The 21,412-nt window shown below is 46.8% G+C and overlaps 1 pseudogene; it reads left to right on the plus strand.

Moving 5' to 3' along the window:
• LOC147083872 (scavenger receptor cysteine-rich domain-containing protein DMBT1-like) overlaps positions 1-21,412 on the plus strand; it is a 49,046-nt pseudogene that overhangs the window by 4,636 nt on the left and 22,998 nt on the right.

Genomic DNA, 21,412 nt, shown 5'->3' on the forward strand with positions numbered 1-21,412 from the left:
ATGTCCCATGCTCTGGTAGTTTTGTGTAACAAATCCTGATTTTGTTTGTATATTTAACTTCGGCAGATAGCGATCAGAGCACTTTTTCCTGTTCTTGTCAATATTCGATGCGTGTTTGCTGATTTTCTAACCATTGTAACGTTTATCCAAGCACTAGTTAAGGGCTATGGAGATATTTTGTTTGAAATTACTCTTTGCGCTGTTAACGCTCAGAGTCTGGATTGTTTGGTGTGAGCTCCCTCTGGTGTTTTACTGGAGGTTTTAACCTACAATTAAAGATTTTCTATTCATTTGCTTCTTAAACATAACAGGACTCATTTAATTGTGAAAGCTGTTCAAGTCGGACTTGAAATCATTTAATATAAAATAATTATTTTGATTCTTGACAGACCTGATAGTCTGACATGAGAACACTTTTCTTATAAACACTCTCTAGTGACTCTATTTTGTAATCTCAAAATGACCAATTCTAACAGAAGCGTTGAGTTTTTAACGTTTTTGAGTAAATACTGAAAGAATTTTCCCACTCGTCTGTCAATGGTTAACAATAAAAGATGAATTTGCAGGACAGCAGAGTGTTGGGAAGGACTGCAGAGGCTCTCCTGGAATGGAAGTTTGTAACGCTCTGTCAACATTACAGAGCCCGGGCCAAAACGAGACCAGAGAGATTCTGTTTGGAAACTGCTCTCATTCAAGTATTCTTGACAAACGCAGCTGAGGACAGGAATCGGTTTCACGTTGTCTGTAATATACAACCGGGGGAATAGAAAGAGACCTGGAGATCTGTGGGACACAATATCATCAGGGGGGTTGGGAGCAGGTCAACAAACTGGCTGCATTTCAAAAAGCAGCAAAGCTTAAGCAGTGAATGAGAGGACCATTAACCGAACATCATTAACAGGTAAAATGATGGACCAATCGGCGAGGACAGTTTACAAGAGAATTCGCTCAGCAGGAACTTAATGAGGAACACCCAGCACGGAGATAGGAGGTGGGAACCCGCCTGACAAACGGCTCATTTTGTTTTGTTTGGCGAATTTAGAAATAAAATGAGTAGCAGAAACTTCCAGTTACAACTTTATTGAAACGTTGACATTTCCACGTGGAAAACATTGGTTTAAAATAAAAGAGATGAAATGCATCACACAATAAGATTATCTGTAACATAATTTCAATCATATTTGTGTTCCATCATGAACTTTGCATGGGAATCCTTTACCTCGCTACCTAATATCACTGTGAGAGAGCCCTCAAATTCGGCTGCCCTCAAAAGTTGTCACCATCCTCCGGCTGCTTCACGACGACATGCCATCCGTGTTCCAGACCAATGGATCCACCGCAAACCCAATTCACGTATGGACCGTGGTCAAGCAAGGTTGTGTTATCGCAGCAACGCTCTTCTCAATCTTCCTTGCTGCAATGCTCCATCTCATCCTCAGTAAGCTCCTCGCTGGAGTGGAGCCAATCTACAGAACAAACAGGAACTGTTCAACCTCCATCACCTCAAGTCCAGTTCCAAGGTCGTCCCATCCTCTCTCATCAAATTACATTATGCAGACAATGCTTGCTTCTGCGCACACTCTGAGGTCGAACTCCAAACCATCGTCAACACCTTCACTGAAGCGTACGTGAGCATGGGCCTTACCCTAAACATCCGTAAGGCAAAGGTCCTCTATCAACCTGCACCCGCCACACAATACTGCTCCCCGATTATCAAAATCCATGACGACGCCTTGGACAACACGGGCCACTTTCCGTACCTCGGGAGCCTACTGTCAACAAGGGCAGACATCGATGACAAAGTCCAACACTGCCAGTGCAGCCTTCGGTCGCCTGAGGAAGTGAGTGTTTGAAGACTAGGACCTCAAACCCAGCACCAATCTCACAGTCAAAAGAGCAGTAGTGATACCCGCCCTCCTGTATGCTTCAGAGGCATGGACCATGTACAGAAGGCACCTAAAAGCACTGGAGAATTACCACGAATGCTGCCTCCGCAACATCCTGCAAATCCATTGGCAGGATAAAGGCACCAACGTCAGTATTCTCGCTCAGGCCATCATGTCCAGCATCGAAACTTTGTCCACGCTCTATCAGATCCGATCGATGAGCCAGGACATCCGCATGCCCAGTACGAGACTCCCAAAGCAAGCGCTCTACTCGGAGCTCCAACACGGCAAGAGAGCCCCAGGTGGGCAGAGGAAACACTTCAAGGACACGCGCAAAGTCTCCTTGAAAAAGTGCAACAACCCCACCGACACCTGGGAATCCCTGGCCCAAGACCGCACAACGTTAAGGAGAAGCATTCGGGAGAAGCAGGTCCATCACCACCGCCATCTCTGGGCACCTACACACTGGTAATAAATGGGGCCCGAGCACCGTCATCACAAGGAGAGAGTGCGCCCAGGGGTCAGTGTGTGTTTGTGTGAAAATCATTCTCGATAAACTGTAGGCACTTTACAAATGTCAGGTTGCTGCATAGATTGTATTTGCGGTTTTATAAGGAATGAAGAACAGATGAAATCACAGACCCCGGTATCAGTTCTTTCGCAAATTGATGGGAAATTTTACCGCACAGTTCTTTGTATTTGTGACTTTTCTTTCTGACAGTTTTATCCATTTCTTGCCCTAGCGAACTCTAATTCTCAATGTCTCATTTCAGGCAGACCCGGGAACAGTCAAGCTCACCCGTCAGGTAATCGCCTTTTATTGTCACGTTATCTGGAATCTCTCTGCTCTGATCCATCCCATTGAATATTAAGGCTGGATGACAATCTCAGGGCCTTTTTGATCACCGATTAACCCGCTCCTCGTGTGTCCCTCGGACAGGAAGAGTGTTTCCCGCGGACTGTTACTAAAGATCTTTAATTCCAGCCGAGAGGCGGCTGCTGCCTTCATGCAGAGCGACAATAAACGGGGTCCCTGAAGGGCAGAGTGTGAAGGACCGGCTGCACTGACACTGCTGCCGGTCCCACAGCAGCTCTCACATTCACCTCACCAATCAGTGCTGACATTAGGATCACATGACCATCCAGCCCCGCCTCTTCCTCTATTGTCTCCTGGGATTGGGGGGAATTTCCTCCAATCCTGACTGGGGCTGTGCTCTCACTACGTTCGGCCAATCGGTACTGACCATGATGGACAGCTGACCATTGCAGCCACGCCCATCTCCCGACCTCTGGAGGCTGGAATATATTCTGAGCCAATCACCACCCGGCCCCGTGGGTGCCGCTCTGGTGCTGGGAACTTCCCGCTGACTCCCGGTTCCCTGCTCGTTCACACCGTTTATTAATATTTCCATCTCCCTTTTGCCATGTTTAATATTTACTCCGGGTTTTATTCGGGGTCTGGGCACAGTCTGATGTTCCCATTGATTCCTCACATGGTCCCTCTGGCCTGGTGAATGGGGGCGGTCCGTGCGCTGGGAGACTGCGGGTTTAATACACTCTAACCGCTTGATGTTATTTCTGATATTTTACAGAGACGGTGAAGCTGAGACTGGTGAATGGGGGCAGTCCGTGCGCTGGGAGACTGGAGATTCACTACAGGGGACAGTGGGGGACTGTGTATGATTATCTCTGGGACCTGCCGGACGCCGCTGTTGTGTGCCGGGAGCTGGGCTGCGGGGCCGCGCTGTCAGCACCGGGCGGGGCTCACTTTGGGGAAGGGTCCGGACCCATTGTGACGTTTAGTGTTCGGTGCGGCGGGACCGGGGCCGCTCTGCGGGAGTGTGATTCAGATCAATGGAGTCACTATTCCAGGTCACACTCCAGGGATGTCGGCGTCATCTGTGCAGGTAAACATCTTTCTTCTGTCTCTCATCTCCCGCCGCCTCTGATTGTTTCCGGAATAAAGCGGAAGTAAAATTATCAGCGGGTGTCCGTCCCCGGAAAGAGAGAGATTATAATTCCAGTATTCCCCGGTTATTATTAATGTTATATTATTAATATTAGGATTAATGTTTGTGTTATTATAATATTACTGTTATTTAATACAATAAACACCCCCACCGGGAGCAGTAAATAGCTGACACGCGGCACATTTACAATGCAGACAGAACAAGTTTCCATTGAGATTTGCCCCAAAGCCGCAGTGAATGAGCTGACCCGCTGGAAATGCCACAATCTCAATCCAACTCTCCATTCTCAACCCAACAGCCGCTACCGGGCATGCGCCGTGAGCCCGGCTCTGCGCCTGCGCTCATCGCTTGTTGTGCGATCTGATATTTTCCACAGACTGTGAATCTGAGACTGGGGAGGGTGGGTTCTCAGCCTCAGGGAGCCTGGGCAATGGGTCCGCGGTTACTGTGGGCAGCACGGGAGGAAATACACAGTAAGATCCCACAGATGCCTGTACATTCCCATTCATTTCCAGTTTTGATAAATATTGAGAAGATAAAAAGGACAGAATCTTAGACAAATGACTCCAATAGGGAGTTCAGGGGAAACAAATTTACCCAGAGAGTAGTTCATTTGTGACCCGCTTATATTTATGGCTCCGAGTTTTGCTCACCCCACAAGTGGAAACCTTCTCTATTCTACCCTATCAAATGCTGTCATATTCTTAAATACCACTACTAATTCCGCCCCTCAGCCGTCTTTTTTCTAGCTTGTTCAATCTTTCCTGATAGGTATTGCCTCTCAGTTCCAGAATCATCGTTGTAAATCTTTATTTTCTCAGTGCCTCTTTATCCTTTTTATAAATTGGAAACCCGAACTGTGCACAGGATCGGACAAAGTCAACATACATTTCCAAAGGGTAAATCATGCTTGACTAATCTACTGGAATTTTTGGAGGATGTAACTGGTAAAATAGATAAGGGAGAACCAGTGGATGTGGTGTTTTTGGACTTTCAGAAGGCTTTCGATAAGGTCCCGCATAAGAGATTAGTGTGTAAAGTTAAGGCACATGGGATTGGGGGCAAGGTACTGAATTGGATAGAGAACTGGTTGGCAGACAGAAAGCCAAGAGTTGGAATAAACAGGTCTTTTTCCGAGTGGCAGGCAGTGACTAGTGGGGTACTGCAGGGATCGGTCCTTGGACCCCAGCTATTCACAATATATATTAATGATCTGGACAAGGGAACTAGATGTAATATCTCCAAATTTGCAGATGACACAAAGCTGGGTGGGCGTGTGTGCTGTGAGGAGGATGCCGAGAAACTCTAGGATGATTTGGACAGGTTGGGTGATTGGGCAGAAGCATGGAAGATGCAATAAAACGTGGATTAATGTGAGGTTATCCATTTTGGTAGCAAAAACAGGAAGGCAGATTATTATCTGAATGGCAATAGATTGGGAGAAGGGCAAGTGCAACGAGACCTGGGTGTTCTTGTGCACCAGTCGCTGAAGGTGTGCATGCAGGTGCAGCAGGTGGTTAAGAAGGCAAATGCTATGTTGGCCTTCGTAGCGAGAGGGTTTGAGTACAGCAATAAGGATGTCTTGCTGCATTTGTACAAGGCCTTGTTGAGAGCACATCTTGAGTATTGTGTGCAGTTTTGGTCACCTTATCTGAGGAAGGATGTTCTTGCCATGGAAGGAGTTCAGCGAAAATTCACCAGGCTGATACTTGGGATGGCAGGAATGACGTATGAGGAGACATTGGATCGATTGGGCTTGTACTCGCTGGAATTTAGAAGAATGAGAGGGGATCTCATCGAAACTCATAAAATTCTAACAGGACTAGACAGACTAGATGCTGGAAGAATGTTCCTGATGGTCGGGGAGTCCAGAACCAGGGATCACAGTCTAAGGATAAGGGGTAAGCCATTTAGGACAGAAATTAGGAGGAATTTCTTCACCCAGAAAGTGGTGAACCTGTGGAATTCTCTACCACAGAAGGCAGCAGAGGTGAATTCATTAAATATATTCAAGAAGGATTTGGATATATTTCTCAAGGCTAAAGGGATCAAGGGGTATGGGGAGAAAACAGGAACCGGGTACAGAATTTGGATGATCAGCCATGATCGCATTGAATGGCGGAGCAGGCTCGAGGGGCTCCTATCTTCTATGTTTCTATGATAATCTAAGTATGGTTCAACCAAGGTTCTATACAAGTCAAACATAACTATTTTCCTTTTCAATTCTGTCCCTCTAGAAACAAACCTGTGTTTGCTTTTTCTATGGCTTTATTAACTTGCGTCACTACTTTTAATGATTTGTGTACCTGTACCTCTAGATCCCATTGCTACTCTACCCAATTTAGGCACTTACTTTCCAAGAAAAATGACTTATTGTGTTGTTTACTATCCACTCTGCTACTACCCGAACTCAAAGTGTTTATTTACACCAAATTCCCAGAATTTCCCTCTAAAACAAAAGCAAAATACTCCGGCTGCTGGAAATCTGAACTAAAATCCGATAATGCTGGAAGCACTCAGCTGGTCAGGGAGCATCTGTGGAAAGGCAGAGTTAACGTTTCAGGTCGATGACATTTCATCATTACGAAAGCAAGAGGGAATATTCGGGGGCAGCTGCTGTTATTGGGGGAACAATCCGTGTACAGAGATGGTAGCCATTATCAAACGGAGTGGTCTGTGTCCCGCTTATCAAAGGGAACGGCCTGTGACCCGGTTATCAAAGGGAGCGTGTAGAGGTTCTGGATCGTTGCCAATTAACCCTTTCACTCCCAAGTTCCAAAAGATTCGACTTGACCCGTATTGGTGACAGTAATTATATTTTGTTCAGTTTAAGTGAGATTTGATACATTACAGCATCTGAGCGGTAGTTAAACAAGGTGCAATCAAGATTTATATTTCCCGTTATGCCCTGGGTAGAAGACGCGATATCCAGGGTTCAACTCCAATCGGCCCTGGCCTCGAGGCTCGCCCGGCCGCCTGGTGTGACGCGTGTGGGTCCTCCAACAACCCGAATCCCTCCTCGGCTGGTCTGGAGGATGTTCCCAAGCTCTTTGCTGACTGTCTCTACAATCTATGTGTTTCAGAAACCCCCTTCTTATACTTCATCCCAGCAAAGCCTCTGGGGACCAGTTAACCCAATCACTGACTTACACCTGAAAGCCCGTGTACAATTACAGGGATGCCCCGAACCTAATGATCCCGCCTGCCCCCGTCAGGCCCTCATCCCGTAACACCCTGACATCATCTGTTTTTGACCATCAAGACTCCTATCTGGGGTGGTTCTGGCAACACAAACGGAACATGTCTCCATAGGCTGAGATGTGGTGTCCTTGCTGTTTGACTATGTTTTTAATTCACTGCAGATATCAGAACATTCGACAAAGTGGCAGCCACACAGGACCTTGCTAGTTCTGTTCCCACAGACACGCTGTCTGTTCTTATTATTATGTTTGCTGAGAGGCAGTTTTAAAAAGTTAATCAAGGGAGGCCCAGCGGCTCGGTTTTTTCCATTTTAAAATCTAATCAGGTCTACCCATGGCATATTACATCAGGGTTTACAGGTACAGTTATAATCAGGGTTTACAAGTATGGTTATAAATGAAGCAATAACACAATGAAATCTTTAAACTAGAATGCATAATATAATCATTGATTTAGTTCAGTTCAGCAAGAGAAAATAAAAATGCGGATTTCCCAGGATTATCACAACCTGTCTGGGACCCGGTTATCAAAGGGAGCGGTCTGGGTCCCGGTTATCAAAGGGAGCTGTCTGGGTCCGGTTATGAAAGGGAGCGGTCTGGGTCCGGTTATGAAAGGGAGCGGTCTGGGTCCCGGTTCTCAAAGGGAGCGGTCTGGGTCCGGTTATCAAAGGGAGCGGTCTGGGTCCGGTTATGAAAGGGAGCGGTCTGGGTCCAGGTTCTCAAAGGGAGCGGTCTGGGTCCGGTTATCAAAGGGAGTGGTCTGGGTCCGGCTATGAAAGGGAGCGGTCTGGGTCCGGTTATGAAAGGGAGTGGTCTGGGTCCGGTTATGAAAGGGAGTGGTCTGGGTCCGGTTATGAAAGGGAGCGGTCTGGGTCCGGTTATGAAAGGGAGCGGTCTGGGTCCGGTTATCAAAGAGAGCGGTCTGGGTCCGGTTATGAAAGGGAGCGGTCTGGGTCCGGTTATCAAAGGGAGCGGTCTGGGTCCGGTTATGAAAGGGAGCGGTCTGGGTCCGGTTATCAAAGGGAGCGGTCTGGGTCCGGTTATCAAAGGGAGCGGTCTGGGTCCGGTTATGAAAGGGAGCAGTCTGGGTCCGGTTATGAAAGGGAGCGGTCTGGGTCCCGGTTATCAAAGGGAGCGGTCTGGGTCCGGTTATCAAAGGGAGCGGTCTGGGTCCGGTTATCAAAGGGAGTGGTCTGGGTCCGGTTATCAAAGGGAGCGGTCTGGGTCCCGGTTATAAAAGGGAACGGCCTGGATCCGGTAGCATAAGTGTTGGTCGGAGTTAAGAGATCCTGTTTACTGAGAGCTGTACTGACTGTGGATTTGCGTTCCCTGAAATTAATCCGGGCAATTCGGTGTATGTGCTGAACGGTTACTCGCTGTTAGTGGCGGAGGTCGATGAGGGAGGATCGGGATCACTGCGGCTCCCTTCACATCGGCACTCTCTGTCTCAGTTAAACAGGAACCGAGGGGAGAGCGAGTGGGGAAGAGAGAGAACATGGCTGGAAATCTGCACTCCGGCCCGTGTTTCTCATCAATCATGTCCACTATAGTCGTCGTCTTGTGAGGACATTTGCTGAAGTGTTTGATTAAATGAATAACTGGTTATGGGAATTTCACTGTAAAACTTTGAATCTGATGTTAGAGATCGGTCCCTATATGGCGATGTAATATTATTAATTGAGCTTGCATCTACTGCTTTTTGTGGGAAGGAGTTCCGCACTTCTACCAACCTTAATATGAAGAATTGTTCCTGAACTCTATTGAATGGCCTGGCTCTGATTTAAAGGTTCTGTCCCCTGGTCCCAGACTCCCCGTCGGTGGAAGAAGTTTCTCTCTCTCTGTCCTACCAGTTCCTTTCAAAATTCTATAAACACCATTTAAATTTCCCCTTAACCTTCTAAACTTCAGTTAATACAAGCCTAGTTCATGTCATCCCTCCTCATAATTTAACCCTTGGAGCACTGGCAGTGTTCTGGTGAATTTGCGCTGCACTCCTTCCAAGGCCAATATCTTCGTTCTGTTGTGCGGTGCCCACAACTGGACCCAGCTCTCCAGATGTGGTCTAACCAGGGCGCTGTATAGCTGTAGGAAAACCTCCTCCCGTTTACATTTTAGCCCTCTAGATATAAAGGCTAACATTCCATTAGCATTTTTTATTATGTTTTTGTAACTGACCACTGCAGTTTAGTGATCTGCGTACATGTACCCCTCAATTTCTTTGGGCCTTCAATGTTTCTACCTTTTCAGCATTTAGAAATTCACGACTCTATCTGTTTTTGATCGAGCGTAGTTCTTGGCCTTGATCCTCAAATGTCCAATCAGCGAACAACAGCAATCAGCAAACAAACCGAATGCTCAACTATGTAAGCAAAAGAGTGCAGGGCAAATCAGGGTGTCTGGATTTCACGGAACAGAGCTCCATCCAGTCACGCCTTGTGCTGTGTGTATACATCCGGTCACGAGGCACAAGAGCTCAGAGTTAAACTAGACAGTGCTCTGACCAGGCCTCGCCTTGTGCACCGTGTATAGTTCCGGTAACGAGGTACACGGGGACAATTAAACCCTGGAAGTGGTGTAGAGCCAAAACTGGAGTCAGATCTCTACAAACCGCTGTGCTGAATAATGGGCCTTGTAGCGGGATGTGATCTGCTGGAGGCAGTAAATGGGGCGAAATCGTGAATCAGATAAAAAAAACTTTAATTTGAACATGTCAATACAACAAGGTGTGAAATACTGAAGGGAGAGAAAGACAGACTTAGGACTGGTGTCCGGATATTCTTCTCACAGAGAGCGATGGAGGATTGGTCTGGAATCTGGTGTAGATTGATTGAGGAAAATAGAATCATTGACAAGGCAGATGCGAAAAGCCGTCTTTAGGGTCATTCTGGGTTAATGAGCTGTACCGGCTCCAACCGTCATCATCAAACGGATGCATCGTGTGTTGTGTAAAGGCAGGGTGTTCCTGGAGGGAGACGGGGTGGTCGGGAAATTCTCCCCTCGGTGTCCTTCAGTTACAGGGTGAAAGCGAGGGCGCCCTCTGCCGGCCCATCTCGGCCTCTACTTTCTGGAGGAGAACATGGATGCGGCCGGCAGTGGAGCCAACCCAAAGTGGGTGCAGGGAGGACAGAGATTGCTTGACTTCGATTTACTCTTCTCTCTCTATCGATACTTTGCCGCGTTCTCTCTGCTGATACAGTGCGTGTTTGTAACATCAGAGTGACGGCCACTGGGTAAGGTACCAACAAATAAAGCAATATTATAAAAAGCCAGACAGTCACATTATAACCAATAGCGTTAGAGGAAAAACAGCATCATCGGTATTGGACCAGAATGGAACCAATCTGAGAACCAATAGTGTCAGACCTGTCATTAATCAGATGTGTACTCATTTGCAAATATTTTATGGTGAATATCGTGAGTATTGTGATTATTATGATTATTCAGATCACAGATTTCCTAGACTAGTATCCGGAGACTCCCCATGCTCGGGCAGACTGGAGGTCCAGTACGGTGAAACCTGGGGAACAGTGTGCGACCTTCACTGGGATTTGAATGACGCCAATGTGGCCTGTGCTCAGCTTCAGTGTGGAGCCGCGGTGTCCGTGCCAAGAGGGGCTTATTTTGGAGAGGGCACTGGACTTCTACGGAGTGATGTCTTTGAATGTACAGGCAGCGAGACAAGTCTGGTTGGCTGCCCTCTTTCTCCAGTAAATCACCACCAGTGCACCCACAGGAACGATGCCAGTGTGATCTGCTCCGGTGAGTACAGACTTACTGAACAACAGACAACTTCCTCCTTAATATTGGGAAAACTGAGGAAGGTGACATTCCTGTGTTTCTCTCTAACAATATCATATATAAACTAGTCCTTACAGTTTACTATTATTGTTATAGGTCTGGCCGAACACGTCAAAATATCCGCAATAATTTGTCAATAGAAAGTTTCTAAACTTAAAGGTTTCTTCTGAAGTAAGCAGATTTGTTGCTAGTTTATTTACCGCCTGCACTGAACGTATTTTTCTCTTAGACAGTTGATGTCACAATCGGTGTCTAACAACTCGCTAGTCGCGCACTGTCTCATTAAACTTGTGCACACCTCATAGACCATCACGGTAGGTTCATTAATAGGACACCGCCTCATTCACTACGGGTTATCATCATTAATCACACGCTGACATCATTGACCGAGAACATCGTTCAATGTACTTTGACTCATTAACAAATTACAGACTTTATTAACTACAGGTTAACTTAAGTAACAACTCAGAACCCTTGCTAAAAATAAGCTGACTTGATGAACTGTGCATTGACGTCATTAGTTTGGTTCCTTTTTTGTTAACCATCCCTTGATTCTGACTTGATTTGTCGTGCACTGATGTTATGGGCGGTCGATTGTCCTCGTTGCCCAAACACGGACTTTCTGGTCCCTTCACTGCGCTCCTTAACCATCCGCTGACGTCATTAAACCGACACTGTCCTAAACCCCGGGCACCATTTCCATTGCTGATGCTCCTGTGTGATGGTGCCTGCACTGCGGTCATTAGCCCAACATTCACTTGATTAACAGCGCAATGATGTCACCAGCCGTGCACCGTCAACTTTACCGGTACACTGACTTAGGAGACCCGCACTGAACTTCTCAGTGTTGCAGTCACTTTAATTAGCATCAATCGTAGTAACAAGACACTGATCACTTATCTCATTAACTGTTCACTGACCTAGATAATTGACCATTGTCCCCAAAAGTCGGACATTGACTTCATAAACGCGCATTGACCTAATTAGATACTTTGATGTGAACACCAGGCCCTATTAATTGTACCACATGGCAATAGCATTTCGACCCACCCTGTCCAGAGTCACACTTACTGAACAGCGGGGTATCAGGGGGCGGCTGTACTCCCGCACTGGTCAGTACAATCAGGCCAGAGGGAGAAGATTGGGCAGTTATATTATAGAATCAATTCTCTTTACTCCCCACAGCTGATATGATGGGAAACAAATCCATATGATCAGAAATAGGAGATTCCGTACCTCTAGCCTGTTCGGTCATTCTATTAGATCATGACTGATATGTATCTCAACTCTATTTATCTGCCTTTGAGCCATATTCCTTGCTACCCTTAACAAACAAAAATCTATCACAGTGTTGAACATTTCGATTGAACTCAGCATGCAAAGGCTTTCCTTTGGGGAGCAGGTGGAGAAATTCCAGATTTCCACTACCCTTTATGTGAAAAGTTTCTTCGCAATTTCAGTCTTTGACCCAACTATCGTCAGCTGCTTCATAAGTTGCCTTCCCTCCAACATAACGTCAGAAGTGGTGCTGTTTGCTGATGATTGCAGAGTGTTCAGCTCCATTCGCAATTCCTTAGATAATGAAGCAAGCCATGGCCACTTGCACCAAGACGTGGACATCATCCAGACTTGGGCTGATAGTTCGCAAGTAACATTCGTGCCACACAAGGGTCAGGCAATGACCATCTCCAACATGACATACTCTGACCACCTCCTCTTGATATTAATTGGCTTTACCATCGCCGATCCCCCACCATTAATATTTTCTGTGTGGCCATTTACTAGAAACCCTACATGACCAGCCACATAAATGCCGTGTCTAATACAGCAGGTCAGATGCTGGGTATTCTGCAGCGAGTGGTCCACCTTCTGACTCCCCAATGCCTCTTCACCACCGGCAAGGCTCAGGTCAGGAGTTGATAGAATCCTCTCTAGTTGGGTGCAGCTGCAACAATACTCAAGAATTTCGACACTATCCAGATGAAAGCCGTCCACTTGATTGCCTGCCCATCCACCACCTTAAACACCCAGTCCCTCCATCACTTTAAGCACTGTTGTCATTCTGCTGAATCTGCGCTGCATCACCTCCAAGGCCAAGATATCTTTTCTGAAATGCGGTGCCCAAAACTGAGAGCAGTGCCCCAGTTTGGGTCTGACCAAGACTCGGTACAACTGAAACATCACTTCCTCACTTTTATATTCCAAGCCCATTGAGATAACGGCCAACAATCCATTAGTTTTTCAGGAAGAGCTGTCAACTTTGAGTTATCACACAACTTCTTGGGGTCTTGCAGTAACTTTGATTGCTACAAAGAAATAACTATTTGATAAATTACGGACGTGCGATAGTGGTGGATAAGCTTCCCCCATTTTCTATTTTGCCCCTTATATATACTAAAGGTGATTTACATTCTATTTGAATCTGTATTTGTTTCCAAAACAGGGAACCATGGACCCCGATTGGTTGGTGGGGAGAACAGGTGCTCCGGCCGGGTGGAAGTGCTACACGGAGACCAGTGGGGGACTCTGTGTGATGTTTATTTCAGTTTAGAAGATGCCAGCGTGGTCTGTGAGCACCTTCAGTGCGGGGCAGTCACCGCAACCCCGGGAGCAGCTCACTTTGGGGAGGGAACCGGCCCAGTGTGGAAGGAGAACTACAGGTGCCGGGGGAACGAGTCCCGATTGTGGGATTGTCCGGTTTCATCCTGGGATCAGTTTCGCTGCTCACATGGAAATGACACCAGTGTCATCTGCTCGGGTGAGTCCACTCAGTGTATTGAACTGAAATACACCAACTGTTCTCCTGTCGAGCAGAGTCTCACACCAGTGGCACTATTTCTGTAAGTCACTGATTCACCCGTTTTACTGATCAAGATCACCTTCTTCCTCTGACACTAAGCGAGTCTGAGGTGTGTGTGTCGGTCGATTGGACTGAAGTATATTAGCAATGAATCAAAGGCTTTCAATCCAGTGCACGTTTAATAAATACATATCTCGTGTTACGGTGTAAATCTTTGTAAATACAAAGTAACACCCAGCGGTCGCCACCAACAGCTATTGAAACGGCAAAAAGCCCCCGGGACCACTGCTATAGCACGGAAACACTGCACCAGTATTGGAACCGTTATCAATGTTACCGGTTCAAATATGAATCAACATAGAATTCTCCGCACACATCAGCTGTATTTTAACAGAACATTCTGTTAATTTCTTGCCAGATAAATAGTGCGAGATGAGTTTTAATATCCATAAACTGCTCTGTATCTCTGATTATTTCACGAACTTTCCGCACATCACAGTTGTCACGGTGTCCTGGAACACATTTATCCATCAACCAGCCCCAGCTTATAACAGATTATCTGGTCCGTTATCTCATTGCTGTTTGTGGGAACTGACTGAGCGCAAATCAGCTCTCGCGTTTCACACTTAAAACATCGCAACATGTGGACAGGAGGAGGCCCTTCAGCCCCTCCGGCCTGTCCTGCTGCTGTCGCAGTGACAACAAATCAGAAGTACTTCAGTGGCTGTGAAGAGCTTTGGGCCGTCCTGGGAAGCGCTCCATCAATTACACTTCTGTTTGTTTCTCTCCACATCAGCTGAACTGTGAGCAGCCAGAAGCTATTTTGTGCCCGTGCTCCTGCCTTTGATCAGAGCTCATATCAATAGCCAGCCTGGGCCGCCCGCCCTCAGTTAGTTTTTAGCCCCTTTCCCCAGATTAGCCTCCGGAAGCTGCTCGGCATCTCTCTAAAATCAATTCACTGAGAAAAGGTAATGGCGGAGAGGATCACCCTACAAGCGTTGTGGGTAATTATTACAGAAATATAATCATTAAAATTAACAATAACTGTCCGGGTGAGAGTTAGTAAATTATGGGATATTTTGGCTCAGTTTAACCGTTGCTCGCAATGTGTTTCTGTTTGTAGATGAAGGTTGGCCGCCGAGACTGACTAATGGGGGAAGCCGCTGTGACGGGCGAGTGGAGATTTACTACAACGGCAGCTGGGGGAGAGTGCGGGACAACCTCTGGGACCTAAATGATGCCAACGTGGTCTGCAGACAGCTGGGCTGCGGCTCTGCGATAGCCGCTTATAACTCTTCAAAGTACGGAGAGAGTGTGGGTGAATGATGTCCAGTGTGAAGGAAACGAGTCTCGGCTCCGGAACTGCAGCTCATTCACATTGAATCCATCTCTCAATGACAGCATCGGCGTAGGGGTCCTGTGTTCAGGTGAACAAATGGTTCAATTTTACAGAACCATCAAGGGGAATATCTAATCTGCTGAGAAAAGTGGTAAATTGGTCACTTGTTCCTCGGTGTCTCTACATTGGTTATTTAACTCAGGGGGTGAGCGAAAAGCGAGAGGATACGGGCTGAACTGGAAAAAAACGAGAACTTGCATTTATATAGCGCCTTAAACGAAAGACAACCGTCGTAAGGTGCTTCACAGGAAGAGAGATGAAGGTATTAGAACAGGCGACTAAAAGCCTGGCCATTTGGGTAGTTTCAAGAGCTGGTCTTAAACCAGGAGAGGCGGAAGGTTTAGGGAGGGAATTCCTGATCTTGGGACCGAGACGGAGAAATTCACGGCCGCCAATTGTGGAGGGAGGAAGTGAATGATGCACAAGAGGCCACATTTGGAGAACAGTAGAGTTCCCGAAATGATTCGGGCTGGAGGTGGTTATAGTGATAGAGGGGGTCGAGTGCATGAAGATATTTGAACCTGAGGATGGTAATTTAAAACTGGAGGCTTTGGCGGACAGGAAGCCAATCCAAAGCAGTGAGCACAAGGATGATGGTGAGTGTGACCTGGTGCGGGTCAGGATATCAGGAGTTTTCGGGTGAGCTGAAGGTTATGGAGGGTGCAGGATGGGAGGACGGCGTTTCAGCAGCAGATGGGCCGAGGCAGGGATGGAGGTGAGTGATGATACAGAGGTGGAAGTCGGCGGTCTTTGTGACGGAGAGCACGTGGGATTGGAAGATCAGCTCGGCGGTCAAATGCGGCCGAGTTTGCAAGTCAGTTCCATTGTGCAGCATAAACGTGCAGACAGATGTGCTGGAGATTCACTGGTCTAAGTTCCATTATGTTGTGTATAAGTATGGAAGGATGTTTTGGCATGGACTGGTCTAAGTGTTATTACACAGCATATGAATGTAGACAGACATTCTGGGCCTGAAATGGTGTAAGTTCCATTATGCTGTACGTACGTTGCATTCTGCAGTATGCAGTGTGCAGCGGAAGTGATAAATAAAGCTGTGGATAAGTCTATAAGCTAGTATTACGGGGGGAGGAATCTGGTGAAATTAACATAAGCCTGAAGATAAAAGAAAGAGGAGGTCTGAGTGAATGTCAGACCAAGGTAACCAATACGGGTAAGATTAACGGTTAGGGAACAGATACACTTATAGAACAGAATTATAAATTGATTGTTAAAAATAAAGTGAGTGGCACAATTAATAAAAACAACTTAATTTGGCTGTACATCTATGTGCACAGCATTCCAAACCAAACGGGAGAACTGGAGGCAATAAATCGAACGATGGAGAAATGAATAGAATGTTATCCTGAAAGGATTAGGGGAAGTGGGGTGGGAGGAGGCTAGTGTGGAGCATGAATACCGGGTTGGACCCCTTGGGTCGAATGGCCTGACTCTGTGCTGTACATTCTGTATAATTGTATGTAATATGTAAGTGCAGACAGATGTTGCGGGATATAATATCATGTACCTGTCACAGACACATTAAAAGCACCATTTTCTTTAGCTGGAGAAGCAGCAATGTTTGGATTGAGTGATGAGATAAATGTATATTTGAAGTATAATCCTCCTGTATTGTTCTCTAACAGGACACGTGCAGTTAAGGTTGTCCGACGGTGGAAGCCCATGTGCTGGGCGAGTGGAGGTTTATTACAGTGGGACCTGGGGCTCAGTTTGTGATGATTCCTGGGACCTGGCCGACGCTGACGTGGTTTGCAAACAGCTGGGTTGCGGGAATGCGGTGGATGTGGAACTTCCTACTGCTTGTGGACCAGGCTCAGGCCCAGTTTGGTTGGATGAACTGAACTGTTCGGGAAACGAATCGTTTCTCTGGGAATGTCCCTCAGCACCGTGGGGTAAACACGACTGTACTCATAAAGAAAATGCGAGGGTGGTGTGTTCAGGTAAGGGAGCTTTCTATCTGCTCATTTCTGCAGGGTTATATGCGAGGCTTTACTCGGGAGATTTTACATAGAATCTACAGCACAGAAACCGGCCATTTGACCAAAATGGTCTGTGCGATATTTTTGCTCCGCACGTGCCTGCTCACTCCGTACTTCATCTAACTCTATCTCCATATCCTTCTGTTCAGTTTCCCTCATGTACATATCTAGCTTCAACTAAAGGCATCTACGCTATTCGCCTCAACTACTCTATCTGATAGCAAGTTCCACATTCTAACCACTCTCTGGGTAAAGAGGTTTCTCCTGAATTCCCTGTTGGACAAGCGGCTATTTTATATACAGGTAACCTTGTTCTGGACTCCCCACAATTGGAAACATCTTCTCTATGTCCACCTACCTATTCCCTTCATAATTTTAAAGACCTCTTTGAGGACACCCTTCAGCCTTCTCTTTTCTAGAGGAAAGAGCCGCAGCCTATGCAGACTTATTTGATAGTTCTAAATTTTGCGTTCTGGTATCATTTTTACAACTCATTTTTTGCTCTTTCTCCAGTGCTTGTATATCCTTTTTTAGACCAGTATACTATACATTACTCTAAGTGGGTTCTAAACCAAGTTTCCATACATGTTTTAAAGTAATTTCAAAAATAACAACAGAAAATGCTGGAAAAACTCAGCAGGCCAGGCAACATCCATGGAGAGAGAAATAGAGTCAACGTTTCAGGTCGAAACCCTTTGTCAAGACTGAAAAAGCACAGGAAATGAAACACATTAAAAGGCCAGGCTGGGAAAGGACAAAAGAGAAGTGAAGAGACATTGAGAGGTATTGAAAACGAAACGAGATGGTGATAGGAGTAGTGGAGACAAAAGACGGCTCTAGATTAGGGGGGAAGGGCCAAAACCAAAAGATGTGGATAAAATATAAGTTTAAATGTAATGGGGGCCGAGGTTATGATCTGAAATTGTTGAACTCGATATTGAGTCCGGAATGCTGTAAAGTGCCTAATCAGAAGATGCGGTGCTGTTCCTCCAGCTTATGCTGAGCTTCCGTGGAACATTGCAAGTGCCCGAGTACAGTGAGGTCTGAGTGGGAATGGGGCGGTGAATTAAAATGACAGGCGACCGGAAGCTCGGGGTCACCCTTATGTACTGAACGGAGGTGTTCCAAAAAGCGGTCACCGAATGTGCGTTTGGTCTTCCCAATGTAGAAGAGACCACATCGTGATCAGCAAATACATTATACTAGTTTGCAAGAAGTACAAGTAAATCGTTGCTTCAGCTGGAAGGGCTGTTTGGGGCCCTGGACAGTGGGGAGTGGGGAGGTATAAGGGCAGGTGTTGCATCTCCTGCGCATGCACAGAAAGGTGTCGGGCGAAGGGGAATGGGTGCTGGGGATGATAGAGGAGTGGACTAGAGTGTCTCGGAGGGAGCTCTCCCTGTGGAATGCTGAAAGGAGGGGGGAGGGGAAGATGCATTTGGTGGTGGGATCACGTTGGAGGTGGCAGAAATGGCGGAGGTTAATTCATTGAATGTGGAGGCTGGTGGGGTAAAAGGTGAGGACAAGGGAAGCCTATCGTGGTTCCGGGAGGGAGGGGCAGGGGTGAGGGCAGAAGTGTGGGAGATAGAATGGACACGGTCGAGGGCCATGTCAACCATGGTAGAGGGGAATCCTCGGTTGAGGAAAAAGGAACTGCCGCCGTGACATTGGCCATCTCCATTTCACTGCTGCCCTCACTAACTCCAACCTACCTCCCACTGAACTTGCAGCACTCCATTCTCTGATCCAACTCTGACATGCCATTAAACCTGCTGACAAGGGTGGTGCTGTTGTTGTTTGGCCAACTGACCTCTACCCAGCGGAACATGAACACCAACTCTCTGACACCTCATCCCACCTCCACCTGGACCATGACCCCACTACCGAACATCAAACCACCGTTTCCAAGACGGTCACTGACCTCATCTACTCTGGGAATCTTCCCCCAGCGGCCACCAACCTCATAGTTCCCCAACCCTGCACAGCCCGCTTCTACCTCCTTCCCAAGACCTAGAAACACGACTGCCCTGCTAGACCCATTGTTTCAGCCTGTTCTTGCCCCACGGAACTTATCTCTTCCTATCTCGACTCTATCTTTTCTCCACTTGTCCAGTCTCTTCCCACCTACATCCACAACTCTTCTGATGCTCTCCGCCACTTTAACATTTTCCAGTTTCCTGGCCCCAACCACCTCCTTTTCACCATGGACGTACAATCCCTCTACATCTCCATCCCCCACCAAGATGGCCTGATGGCACTCCACTTCTTCCTTGAACAGAGTCCAGACCATTCCCCATCCACCACCACCCTCCTCTGACAGGCTGAACTTGTTCTCACATTGAACAACTTCTCTTTTGACTCCACTCATTTCCTCCAAATCAAAGGTGTTGCTATGGGTACCCGCATGGGTCCTAGCTATGCCTGCATTTTCGTGGGATATGTGGAACATGCTTTGTTCCAGTCCTACTCAGGTCACCTTCCTCACCTCTTCTTCCGGTACATTGATGAATGTATCGGTGCCGTTTCCTGCTCTTGCCCTGAGCTAGACAATTCCATTCACTTTGCCTCCAATTTACACCTTTCCCTCACCTTCACATGGTCCATCTCTGACTCTTCCCTTCCCATTTTGGAAGGGGAGGGTGAACAGCCAGTTGTAATGGTGCATATAGGTACCTACGAGGTAGCTAAAAAACAGGATGAGATCCTAAAAGCTGAATATAGGGAGTTAGGAGGTAAATTAAAAAATAGGGCCTCAAAGGTAGTAATCTTAGGATTGCTACCAGTGGCACGTGCTAGTCAGAGTAGAAATAGATGAATACATGGCTAGAGGAATGGTGCAAGGGGGAGGGATTCAAATTCCTGGGACATTGGAACCGGTTCTGGGGGAGGTGGGACTAGTACAAACTGGATGGTTTGCACCTGGGCAGGACCGGGACTAATGTCCTAGGGGGAGTGTTTGCTAGTGCTCTGGGAGAAGGTTAAAACTAAAATGGCAGGGGGTTGGGAACCTGAGCAGGGAGGCAGATGAAAGGGGATCAATGATAGAAGCAAAAGACAGGAAGGAGACAAGCAAAGGTGGCAGTCAGAGAAATCAAGGGTTTAAATCAAACATGGCAACAGTAAATAATAATTCTAAAAGTTCTAAGAGTGTTAAAAACAAGCCTGAAGGCTTTGTGTCTTAATGCGAGGAGCATTCATAATACTGTGGATGAATTAGCTGTGCAAATAGAGATAAACGGATATGATATGATTGGGATTACGGAAACATGGCTCCAGGGTGTCCAAGACTGGGAACTCAACATCCAGTGGTATTCAATATTCAGGAAAGACAGGCGAAAGGGAAAAGGAGGTGGGGTAGCATTGCTGGTAAAGAGGGGATTAACACAATTGTAAGGAAGGATATTAGCTCTGATGATGTGGAATCTGTATGGGTAGAACTGAGAAATACCAAGGAACAGAAAACTTTAGTGGGAGCGGTATACAGGCCCCCAAACAGTAATGCGAACATTGGGGATGGCATTAAATGGGAAATTAGAGAAGCGTGCAATAAGGGCACAGCAGTTATCATGGGTGACTTTAATCTACATATAGATTGGGCTAACGAAATAAGTAACAATACTGTGGAGGAGGAATTCCTGGATCGTATACGGGATGCTTTCCTGGACCAATATGTCGAGGAACCAACTGGAGACAAGGGCATCTTAGACTGCGTACTGTAGAGTCATAGAGTCATAGAGTTATACAGCACGGATAGAGGCCCTTCGGCCCATCGTGTCCGTGCCGGCCATCAAGCCCTGTCTAATCTAATCCCATATTCCAGCATTTGGTCCGTAGCCTTGTATGTTATGGCATTTCAAGTGCTCATCCAAATGCTTCTTAAATGTTGTGAGGGTTCCTGCCTCCACAACCCTTTCAGGCAGTGAGTTCCAGACTCCAACCACCCTCTGGGTGAAAAAGCTCTTTCTCAAATCCCCTCTAAACCTCCCGCCCTTTACCTTGAATCTATGCCCCCTAGTTATTGACCCTTCTACTTAGGGAAAAAGCTCCTCAGTATCCATCCTATCTATGCCCCTCATAATTTTGTACACCTCAATCATGTCCCCCCTCAGCCTCCTCTGCTCCAAGGAAAACAAACCCAATCTGCCCAGTCTTTCTTCATAGCTGAAGCGCTCCAGCCCTGGTAACATCCTGGTGAATCTCCTCTGCACCCTCTCCAAAGCGATCACATACTTCCTGTAGTGTGGCGACCAGAACTGCACACAGTATTGCAGCTGTGGCCTAACCAGTGTTTTATACAGCTCCATCATAACCTCCTTGCTCTTATATTCTATGCCTCGGCTAATGAAGGCAAGTATCCCATATGCC

This window comes from Somniosus microcephalus, unplaced genomic scaffold, assembly GCF_052327205.1.
Source record: "Somniosus microcephalus isolate GS21.2 unplaced genomic scaffold, FLI_Smic_1.0 scaffold33, whole genome shotgun sequence".
Classification (NCBI taxonomy): Eukaryota; Metazoa; Chordata; class Chondrichthyes; order Squaliformes; family Somniosidae; genus Somniosus; species Somniosus microcephalus.